Source organism: Triplophysa rosa, unplaced genomic scaffold (assembly GCF_024868665.1).
Source record: "Triplophysa rosa unplaced genomic scaffold, Trosa_1v2 scaffold132_ERROPOS191807, whole genome shotgun sequence".
Lineage (NCBI taxonomy): Eukaryota > Metazoa > Chordata > Actinopteri > Cypriniformes > Nemacheilidae > Triplophysa > Triplophysa rosa.
The window spans coordinates 129201-139501 of NW_026634133.1; positions in this window are offsets into that span (position 1 = coordinate 129201).

The following is a 10301-nucleotide window of genomic DNA, read 5'->3' on the forward strand; positions in this document are numbered from 1 at the left end:
GGATCTGTTAAAATAAAAACAGATCACACTTAGACACATCATCATAATGTAACACATTTACCTACAGAATCTACTTTTAAAGAAAAAAGTTCTATCAAATGTTGGCATACTTTTGATAACAAGGGGACGAAAGTGTCAGTGGATAGCATGAGAGCAACTATTAAATATCAGAATAATTAAAATGTGAATGGAATAGTTGATTGTGCATTATTTTCAATCATTAGTTAAACGTATTATTTAAACAAATATTAAACATTAAATATGTAAACGACAATGGCTTTATTGGGCATGTAGTTGTATTAAAATCAGTACTGTCGCAAGGGCTGTGCGAAGTATGCGAGCAAGTAGGCTTCGTGCCTCCACATGGCCTTGTGCCTGGCCGGTAGTGATTGGTCTAAGCCGGCTCCTTTAAGAACTGACATCAATTTTTCTTTTTTTAAAGAACACAAGAAAGAATAGAAGTATACTGTACAACAGAAGAACAAAATATTTTTTTGCCACGAAAACGCAATGAATGAATTGAATGTTGTTTTGATGTGCGCATGTCTGATGACATTCTCCCGTACTTCCCATACACGCAACGCAACCGTTAGGTTATGGAGGCGTTATCTACATTTCTGGTCAGAAAACAAGATGAGTAACACTCGCAAATAAAAAAGCATTTGGATGCTTTTTTATAACAAACAGCATAGTTTTTATTAATGCCAGTCTGCCCATTTTACATTTGTGATATAGTTTTGTTTGTTTGGAACGATTTGCGTTTTGGATAATAAAAGCAAGTTCGACACAAAGTTAGTTTTAGTTAGTACGCTAAAAAAAATTATATTAGGAAGATATTCTGGATATTTAAAGACTTTGTTTGATACATGCTGCATGCCAATAATTTTAAAACAGTGTTAAATTTGCATGAATTTTAAAAGCGAGGCTCTGCGTGTGACTGTGATTCATGCGCAGTTGGTCAAAAACCATTATATTACCTGCGTTGATGGAGAAATAATGTAAGCATCTAAAATGGACGTGTAACGTTTTTTTCTCTCTTTGACCTAATGCTGTTAAATTGAAGCAAACATTTTGCTGAAATATCCACAACATTAACACAAAGAGCGCAGTTTATCTGTCTGGATAAACTGGATGTGACTGGATTTTTGATATATTAAAGGTTATTGAAGGCACTTGGCATGATGCTAGTGTCTGATGTCATGAGTTGAAAAAAGTTAATCAACTAGTCAAATAAATCTCACCAGGAGAAATATTTAATTATTCTGAGTGTGTAATTTTCAAAACATCCTAATTTAACTTTCTGCTGGGCAGAGCTAATAAGTGTAAATTGGAAAGCTGTTTGGCTTGATGAGAGTTAATAGAGTAAACATACCTATGAATCTCACATATTAAGATGTATTATCATACTTGATGTCTCATCCAATTGATTTGTTTGTTACTACAAACCTCCTAATTTAAATTAATTCATCAGACCTTTACACACTCAGATATGGGTATCCATGTGTTTACAATGTCTTGAGGTCATTCTGAAAGCTGTCTGAAATCTAAGTATCACAGCTTACTGCAAAATGAAGAGATGTTTAATGTTTAAACTATTGCATATTCTAACCTGGAACTTGGGTGTGTGACAAATAATTACAATACAATTAAATTCAAAGATTGATTTAGCAACATGGCGTAGATAATACAGAACATAACTAGATGTATATGATTGTGAGCTACAAAAACATTTTCAGAGGCGTGCTTGCACTTTAAAATTCATATGCCCGGTTTCACAGACAAGGCTTAAACCTAGTCCCAGACTAAAGTGCAAATTTGAGCTGTTTTACTGTAGCATCAGTGTAAACGACTCCTGTCCTTACAGTAATGGGCGACACTGGCCGCGTTTCCTTTACCCCTCAAAAAGCGCAAATTGAAATAGCGCATTGAAAAAACTCCCATGTATCGCAAAAAACATTTCCCGCTCACAAGAGGTGTTTTTTCATGCAATAAGGCATATTTCGCAAAACTGCAATGGAAACACTTTTGTCGTATTTACAAGTCACGTGGCGTACAAAAAAGTCACATGACCATTCGCGGTATGTTTTGGCAGAACATTTGGAAAGATAGGATGTAAGGAATTCACATTAAGTAATATCTTATATGATGTCCAAATGCAGGAAAATGAGTGAGTGCAGTATGGAGATTTATTAGGAACAGTGAGGTAATATGAAAATATATAAGGAAACAGACATTTCTCTTCACTCTTTCATCAGAGTATGGCACTATGCACTTAAGTTGGTTTGCAACCTGCCATGAAACATAGAAGGAAGAAGTATGGCCAGAATGACTTATCGCGAGACAAAACAAAATACACTTTAATCGCATTCGCATAACATTGCTTAATGGAAACGTAGTCATTCCGCAATATTTTTTAATCGACATTTAGAAAATATCACTTAAGTTTTGTGCAAATCTGTGAAACCTGGCTAGTGAAAGCCTTCACACAGCAATCTACCATACAATGAGCTTTTGTCCTAAAAATATATTCATAAATACCTGCAGACTCTGTGCTGCTGACTGATTATGGCTCACTGATAGAGAAAATGTGGATGGAGTACAGTACTATGCCATAGCATTAGCCCATAGGCGTAATTTGCGGGTGGATGGGTGGGTCATGTCCCCACCACTTTTTGCCAAAGTCAATTTTGTCCCCACCACTTATTGTAAGAAATAAAAAATACGGAGTGTCTATTTACCGTGCAAGTAACCCGCTTTGTAAGCAGAGGCTATTTATACTAACTCCGCCCATCAGTTTCAGATTGGAATAGACAAAATGTAAGAAAGGCACACGAAAATTAACTGCTCCGGTGGCGTAGAGCGTAAAGCATGTGTTATCTACTTCATGTCGTCGCAGGTTCGGGACTGCTATTTGCTGAACTTTTTCCCTATCACATATCAGATTGTAAAGGTATTTATTTTTAATAAAATGATGAAAATATTTGAAAATTGCTGTTCAAGTCATACATGTACCAAACATTTCGCGCTTAATTGCACTTTGGTGCTATATATTCGTCCTTATTGTTCTCAACATGCGGTTGCTATCGTCTATTGCAAGATTAATTACTTTTTGATACTTGATAGAAAACTGGAAAAAGTCACAACTTTGTAGTTTCATGAGTTCAAAACAAAATTTAGAAAGTTTGTTGTATATTTGTAGCCTATCAGGCAATGCCCGTAGTAATTAGTGAAAATAAGATTTTTTAAAGATATTATTTTCAACTGTTTCCCCTGTATACTTGAATGTTTGTCCTTATTAGCAGGGGGTTCCCAAACGTCTCAATCCTTGACCCACCGACAGGTAATCTGTGTCAAACACCAAATTCTTAACATGGGGAAAACACAGATTCGTTTCAGTAGTTTTTGTTTCATCACAAATTAATACGTTTAATTACGTACGGAAACAGCCATCCTTACATATAATAAAGCACAACATGCTTTAAATTATATATTGATGAAAACATGATATAGTTTAAAAACAAATGGAAGCAGATCTGATATGTGATGTGAAAATTTAGAATAGTGAGTTCAGCGGATTCGAACCTGCTTCACAGCTGTGTCAATATTATTTGTCATGCGTCTTTCGCACTAACGTTTACACCACTGAAGCCGTCAATAAAGCGGCGTATTTTTTATACTGTTTTCTGGAGGAGTCACCTACATGTTTCGCGCTTGTGACGTCCATGAATATTCCCAACGAGTTCTTATAGAAACAATTTATTAAAGTATTGTTTGTGTCGTCTTTGTCCCCACCACTTTTCAAAACAAAGTTACGCCACTGGCTCGAACACAACTAAAGTAACTTGACAGAGTTCTCACGTGACAGAGGCGCCGATCCCGATTACCTTCACAACATTTAAAATATAACTAGAATGTCTCCAAAGGTAATATATAACCTACTGATTTTTTCATTTGTTTTGTATTGGGTTGGGGGGTTTGCCAAAACTGATATCGCATACACCTCAGAAAATGTGCTGTTTTGCCCCCATTTAGTGTAAACTAGGGATGGGCATTTTTGATCATATTTCATTTCGAGTACTGGACAGGTTTGAAAAACAAGTACTCGATTAATTGGGGTGGGGCATTAGAGGGGGGCGGGGCGTGTCCCTCATGGTGACAAAGAAACTGGTGTGGAGCAGGGCGAGTGTTTTTAATCCATTCTAACCCCTCGTTTACACCCAAGCGCGGATTAACGCACAGGCTTGCCTAGGCTATAGCCTAGGGGCCCCACCTGTTTAGGGGCCTCTGATTGGATTCTTTATTTTGAATTTACTTCAACGCAAATAAAAAATAGATCCTCATTGGCCCATAAGAAATATAACAAAAAATAAGCCGGTGATTGGATAGATGTTACATTTGGGTCACATCTGTCCAATCAGCTGCTGGTGAAATCATGTCAATCATTTTCATTTACGTCACTTACTGATGGGAATTATGATTCATTTGAGTGATTTGTTCTTTGTCAGTTTCGTTCACCAAAATGATTCGTTCAGATTCGTTCACTGATTCGTTCAGTGACCATTTCTATAATACGCCAGCAGGTGGCGAAAAAGAGTTGTGTTATGTCAATGAACGTATTAACGGACGTATAAAATGATTACAGGCTTTATTTAAATGTGTGTCTCTGATCTACTCATTAAATAAATAAAATAAGTCTAAATAAGTGGTTCAGATGACCAACGCACAAGGTTTTTCTGCATAATTAAAAAGTTAATTGTTTGGTCATTTACACATTCATAAATCTGGGATTATGTTAAACGTAAAGTTTATGTATTTTAAATAAACAAGCGTGCAAAGTAGCCTACCTGTAACTGCGCTTTGCATCCGCTTTCTGCTGATTGCTGAACGAGACTCACATGCTAAATGACCGACCTACAGTGTACACTCGTCTCGTTCAATTCGTTCATGAACGAGATCTATCGCTCTCGTTCAGATTCAACCAATATTATCCGACTGCAATATCAGAGGCTGCACTCTCAGGGACGCACTTCTGGGGCCACACTTCTAGGACCCTAATTGGTTTTTACAGCGCCACCTACCGAATCGGAGTTAGGAGAGAACCGTAATACCAAGGACCCTTGTTTTTGAGGACCGAAAAAGTGCAACTAAAGCCCTATTCGCACGGGATTAGTATTATCTGGGGACCTCTGGTCATTTGTAATAATTGCAGAGATTGTCTGTGATCATGTTGCGCATTCGCACTGGATAAGTGAACTCTGTGATTTTACTTGAATTTACTGACTTATCTCCCAGAAATGATGTGAAGGCGCTTCCCTCTTTCTAAACATGGCACGAAAGAGAGCTTAAGACGGATGCGCTGTCTGACAGAGATTCACCGACGCAGCCTTTAGCCCATTACTGTACTGTAGCGAGGAAGGCGGGACGAGAGCCGTGGGGCAGGAAGGCGGGGCCGGTGGCGTGAGTGATAATGAGTGTCAGCTGTACGCGCACCGGTCCCGCATGCCTCACGGGGAGCTAGGGAGCATAAGAGGACGAGCGACGGGACTGCCGACGAGAGAGGACCGGGCCCGGAAACTGTTAAGTTTTAATTATGTTTGTGTGGCCGGCAGTCGACCGTGAGGTGGCTGCCGGCCTTTTATTTGCTGAATTATTGTTTGTTTATTTTGTATTAAAGTTTGTTAAATGTTCGCCGGTTCCCGCCTCTTTCCTTCCCTACATTGAACTTTGTTACATGTACATACCAGGTTGGACCTCGCGTTGCGTTTTGCCGCGTCCCACAGTTTAGAAGCTATCTATCTTCATTGAACATGTCAAAGCTGGTTGAAACAACCAGCTGTTGCAGCAGTTAGCTCATCATGTCATCGGTAATATTTCAGGTTATTCCACAATGACACGCATATTATACAGGTTGGTTTTTAATTATGGCTTTGTTTTCTACACAGTTTATCTAATGCACAGTGGTTTGTGTCTCAGTAAAGATCCGCCGAGGCGTTTTTAGGGGCCGTTTATATTTCGCGTATAAGTTACTTGTATAAAACTGGAGCTTGCGCTCTCGTGGTCAGGGCCGGATTTAGGAGGGTGGGAGCCCCTGGGCTTGAGTTGTTTTCGGGGCCCCCGTACTATTTAAAACCATGTGTTTGTTAGCATTAGTAAATGTTTTTTTTCTCCAATGACTAACAATAACACGTGTTCATTGGTTTACACGTTTATAATGCTTGTTTTGACAGTGGGAGCCACAAGTGGTGCGTTTATAGCGTGTAGGAAGTTTCAAACATACTTAAATGTAAAATCCAATCAACATTAATAATCAACATTATTAGTCCCCTTGATATTGTATAGTTTTTGACATAATCATACAGCCCTACCATTATGTATTTTAAAATTAAATTTATTGATCCATAATAAGAAAACTACTAAAAAGGAACAAATGTGTGTGTTCTCCCTGTATTTCTCGAGGATGTTGAGAGATTATACGTCTTGGATCTAAAATTTGAGAACACCTGCATTAACATGAAACCAACAATGAGCAATACAGTTGTCAGCATTTATTAATCTTGTTTATTGTTAGTTAATGCCAAATACAATTGTTCATGTTAGTTCAGGTGCATGTTTTTAAAAATATTAGTAAATACTGAAAATAAAGATTAACAAATGCAGACATGTAATCTAATGCTTAACTAATGTTAACAAATGCAACGGTGTAAAGTGTTAAAAATATATTAGTATTCTATTGCAATTCCATCAGTAAAGCATATGACAGATCTATGAGTTTGAAATGCACATTAAAATTGTATTCATATAATGAGATGAAACGTCTTATTATGGCTTAAATAGTTTCATAATAATGAGATGGGTCCATAGTTTTGTAAAGTCTAGTTAACTGAGGTTGTGCAGGGCAAATAGGGCACCCCTCTGTTATAAATCGTTTTAATTACTTTATGACTAACATAACATCATTTTAATGTCAAATTCTTAAATGTAAATCTAAGAGACAGTTTAATGCAGCTCACAGGCCATGAATCCATGAATGGTATATCTGCAAGGTATCATCTTAATTTAGCATTTACATTTTGCCAGAGATCTCAACGTCAGACATGAAATAACTATCTAAACGCAGTTTGTAAAAGCACGAGCAGTTTGTCCCTTCACGCGTCCCGTAGTTCGGTTGTTTTAACTTTGTTTATTAGTTAGCAGAATGTTTTCATTTTATATTTACATGGATGGATTTAACAGTGTTTGCATATTATTTACAAGAACCGCTTATGGCCACAGAACGGGAAATATTAGAAATAAACTCTATATTACCTGTTTTTATTCAGAGATGTCTGCAGAACACAACACTTTTCATAACACGTTTTTTGTAAAAGCAAAGAAAGTGTAACAACAACAACAGCTAGTAGACTCTACTGCATCTACCTGTGGATGAACCGATCTGTCGTGTTCAGTGAGCGGACACAGACTGTGAGGAGCGAGCGTCAAATGGAAAACGCGGAGTGGAATCATATAGCGGTGTATTCAGAGAAAGTTTTTCGCGGGGATGTGAATCCTCTCTACTCTACTTCGGCTACCGTTCAACTTCGCCTACCAAAGGCGGGCGCCAGCCACGTCGGTCCGCGAGTTTCAAAGGAGAAATAACTGAAATAAAACCGGAGGGTGGCGGCCTGGCGGGAGATGGTGACAGGTATGCTCTGGATTCTCTGCCTAAAGATCAAGGTGTGGTGCCATGGGTGTAAAGAATCATTATTTCCTAAATGCTGTTCTTTCGCGTTCTTGTCTCTCAGTTTTTGGTTTTCTTTAAGCGCGGCACTGCGATTGCGCTTGTCAGCCATTAGAACAAGCGTCTTAATGAGCAGACAGGTTTCAACTGCGGTAAACGTAACGGATAGAATCCACATATGACCAATCAGGAAACGCCAACATGACTGACGGAACGATTAGCCAATTAAACGACATCGTTCCTTACATAAGGCAGTGCTATTGAACATTGGTAGGCCAATGCACAAAGTTTAAATGAAAAATAAAATGACTGGCATATAACTAAACAAATCAAATTAACGACAGCAGGCGGGCCCCCTGAAGGGCGGGGCCCCTGGGCTGGAGCCCAGTCAAGGCCAATGGTAAGTCCGGCCTTGCTCGTGGTGTTTGCCGTTGCAAAGTAACCCGGAATGTAGAGGAAACACTGTAGTATTTGATGTGTGTGTATCCGAGTGCGATTGTTCTGACGCCCCTCGCAGCGTTGGTTTGTGTATCAGGCTCCGCTTGATTCTGTCGAACCCTGGTGCGTTTGCATTCATCTTACGTCATCAGGAACGTGCATGACACATGACAGTAAACAGAACACGGGTCAATTTATTGTGTTTCTTTAATGACTTGATGCTATTATGCGCAGCGCAGAGTAAACAACACTCGGTTTTACTGTATACTATGTTCGCTTACAGAGCTTTTTGCTGCTTGCAAACAGACTATTTATCAGGACTATTTTTAAATCTGGAAACATCGTATTACCATTCATTTGCCGCTCTGATTCCACTCGTACCCGCAAATCCGTGGCCACAGTTTTGTAATTCGTTCCCTCAGTTTAAAAATCTGTACTCACAGATTCTAAAACTGTTCCCACAGTTTACAAAACCGTGCTCTCGGATTAATATACTGTACCCACGAGTTTACAATCCGTGCTCTCAGTTTTGTAAACCGAGCCGATGCATGGAGTCGAGCACACCCCTGACCCCACCCCTACAGAGGAGTTTCTCTATCGGCGGAAGGATATCTTTGGCAGAGCAGTTGCGCACTGGCAACTCCACTGAGCAGCAAGTTTATCGAGTCGGGACTAGAAATAATAAAAAATAAGAAGGCAAAATTCATATTTTCTTAAGCGTGTTTTTGTTATCCGTGTTATCAAGCACCGGGAACCCTGTTTTGACTGTTATTTTCCTTTGCATTTTGTAAGCCTGCAGTGTACCTGCCATTTTTCCACCTGAGGTAAAATTGAATTGACTTTACCACAGCCTATGACGAGTGACACTAATTTACTATATTTAACCATTTAATGCCATTCTTTTTTAATTCCTCAGACGTCTAAAGCTCAAAAGGATGATGTCAGAAACGACGTAAATTAACGTTAGGACATAAATTGTAATCTGTTAGATTTATGCAGCCCGCGCTATCGTTGTCTGCTGCCTGTGTAACTTTAGTGCTAGAATGCTAGTTCCCATTACATTTTAAATACGTTAATGTGTTCTTCAAGAACCTTGTTTTTTTTATTGACAATGTACATCATATAACACGGATTTGTTGTATTTGCTTTGTTTGCGTGATATTTCTGGTTCGTGTAGCGCTAATTATAAATGAAAAGCCTTTGAGGGTTCTCAGCGTAACGTTACCAGAGAGTGATTGACAGCACGACGTGATAATTTCCCACCACTTATAACAATGTATTAAAATATGGGTGCATTACTAAAAAGCACAAATCTCAGGACATGACAAAATTTCTCCAGGATTTAAAACCCACTCGGACCCCAGGGGGGTTAAATGATTGATCTGCACATAGATGCAGCATCTTTGCCTTCATTATGTAGACTACACATAACAGATTGTTCATAAGATTATATAGTATATACCAGAGGTGTGGACTCGAGTCACATGATTTGGACTCGAGTCAGACTCGAGTCATGAATTTGATGACTTTTGACTCGACTTAACAAAATGTAAAGAGACTTGCAACTCGACTTGGACTTTAACATCAGTAACTCGTGACTTCACTTGGACTTGAGCCTTTTGACTTGAAAAGACTTGCTACTTTCCCCAAAACCCAAAGATTAAAAAGTATGTTGACGTGGACCGCTCTATCTCTCTCTGTGTTTATGTGCATCTGTGTGTGTGTGTGTGTGTGTGTGCTGTCGGCACAACATCCAATCAATTTAGATCCACGTTGTTTTGATCCGACAGTATCCATCCAATCAAATTGCAGGACAACCAATGAAGAAGAACTGTCAAACAACGTGCCAGTTGGCAAAAATGATACCAAAGATAGTTTCGTTCGGGTATAAAAACTACGAGGTGGTCAACAAAAAACGAACTGCAATATGCAAAACATACGGGTCGAAGATTACAGATGGAGATGCAACAACTTCTAACTTCGTTCGACATTTGAAGTTGCACAAAGAATGGTAAGTTTTGAATGATGCTAACGTTAGTTTATCGGCTAAGTAACTTTGCTAGCTGCATAGTTAAATCAATGAGACTGTAAACTCACTGTTAACGTTACATTGCAAACACGTTAAAAGGATCCCTGGGTATAGAGC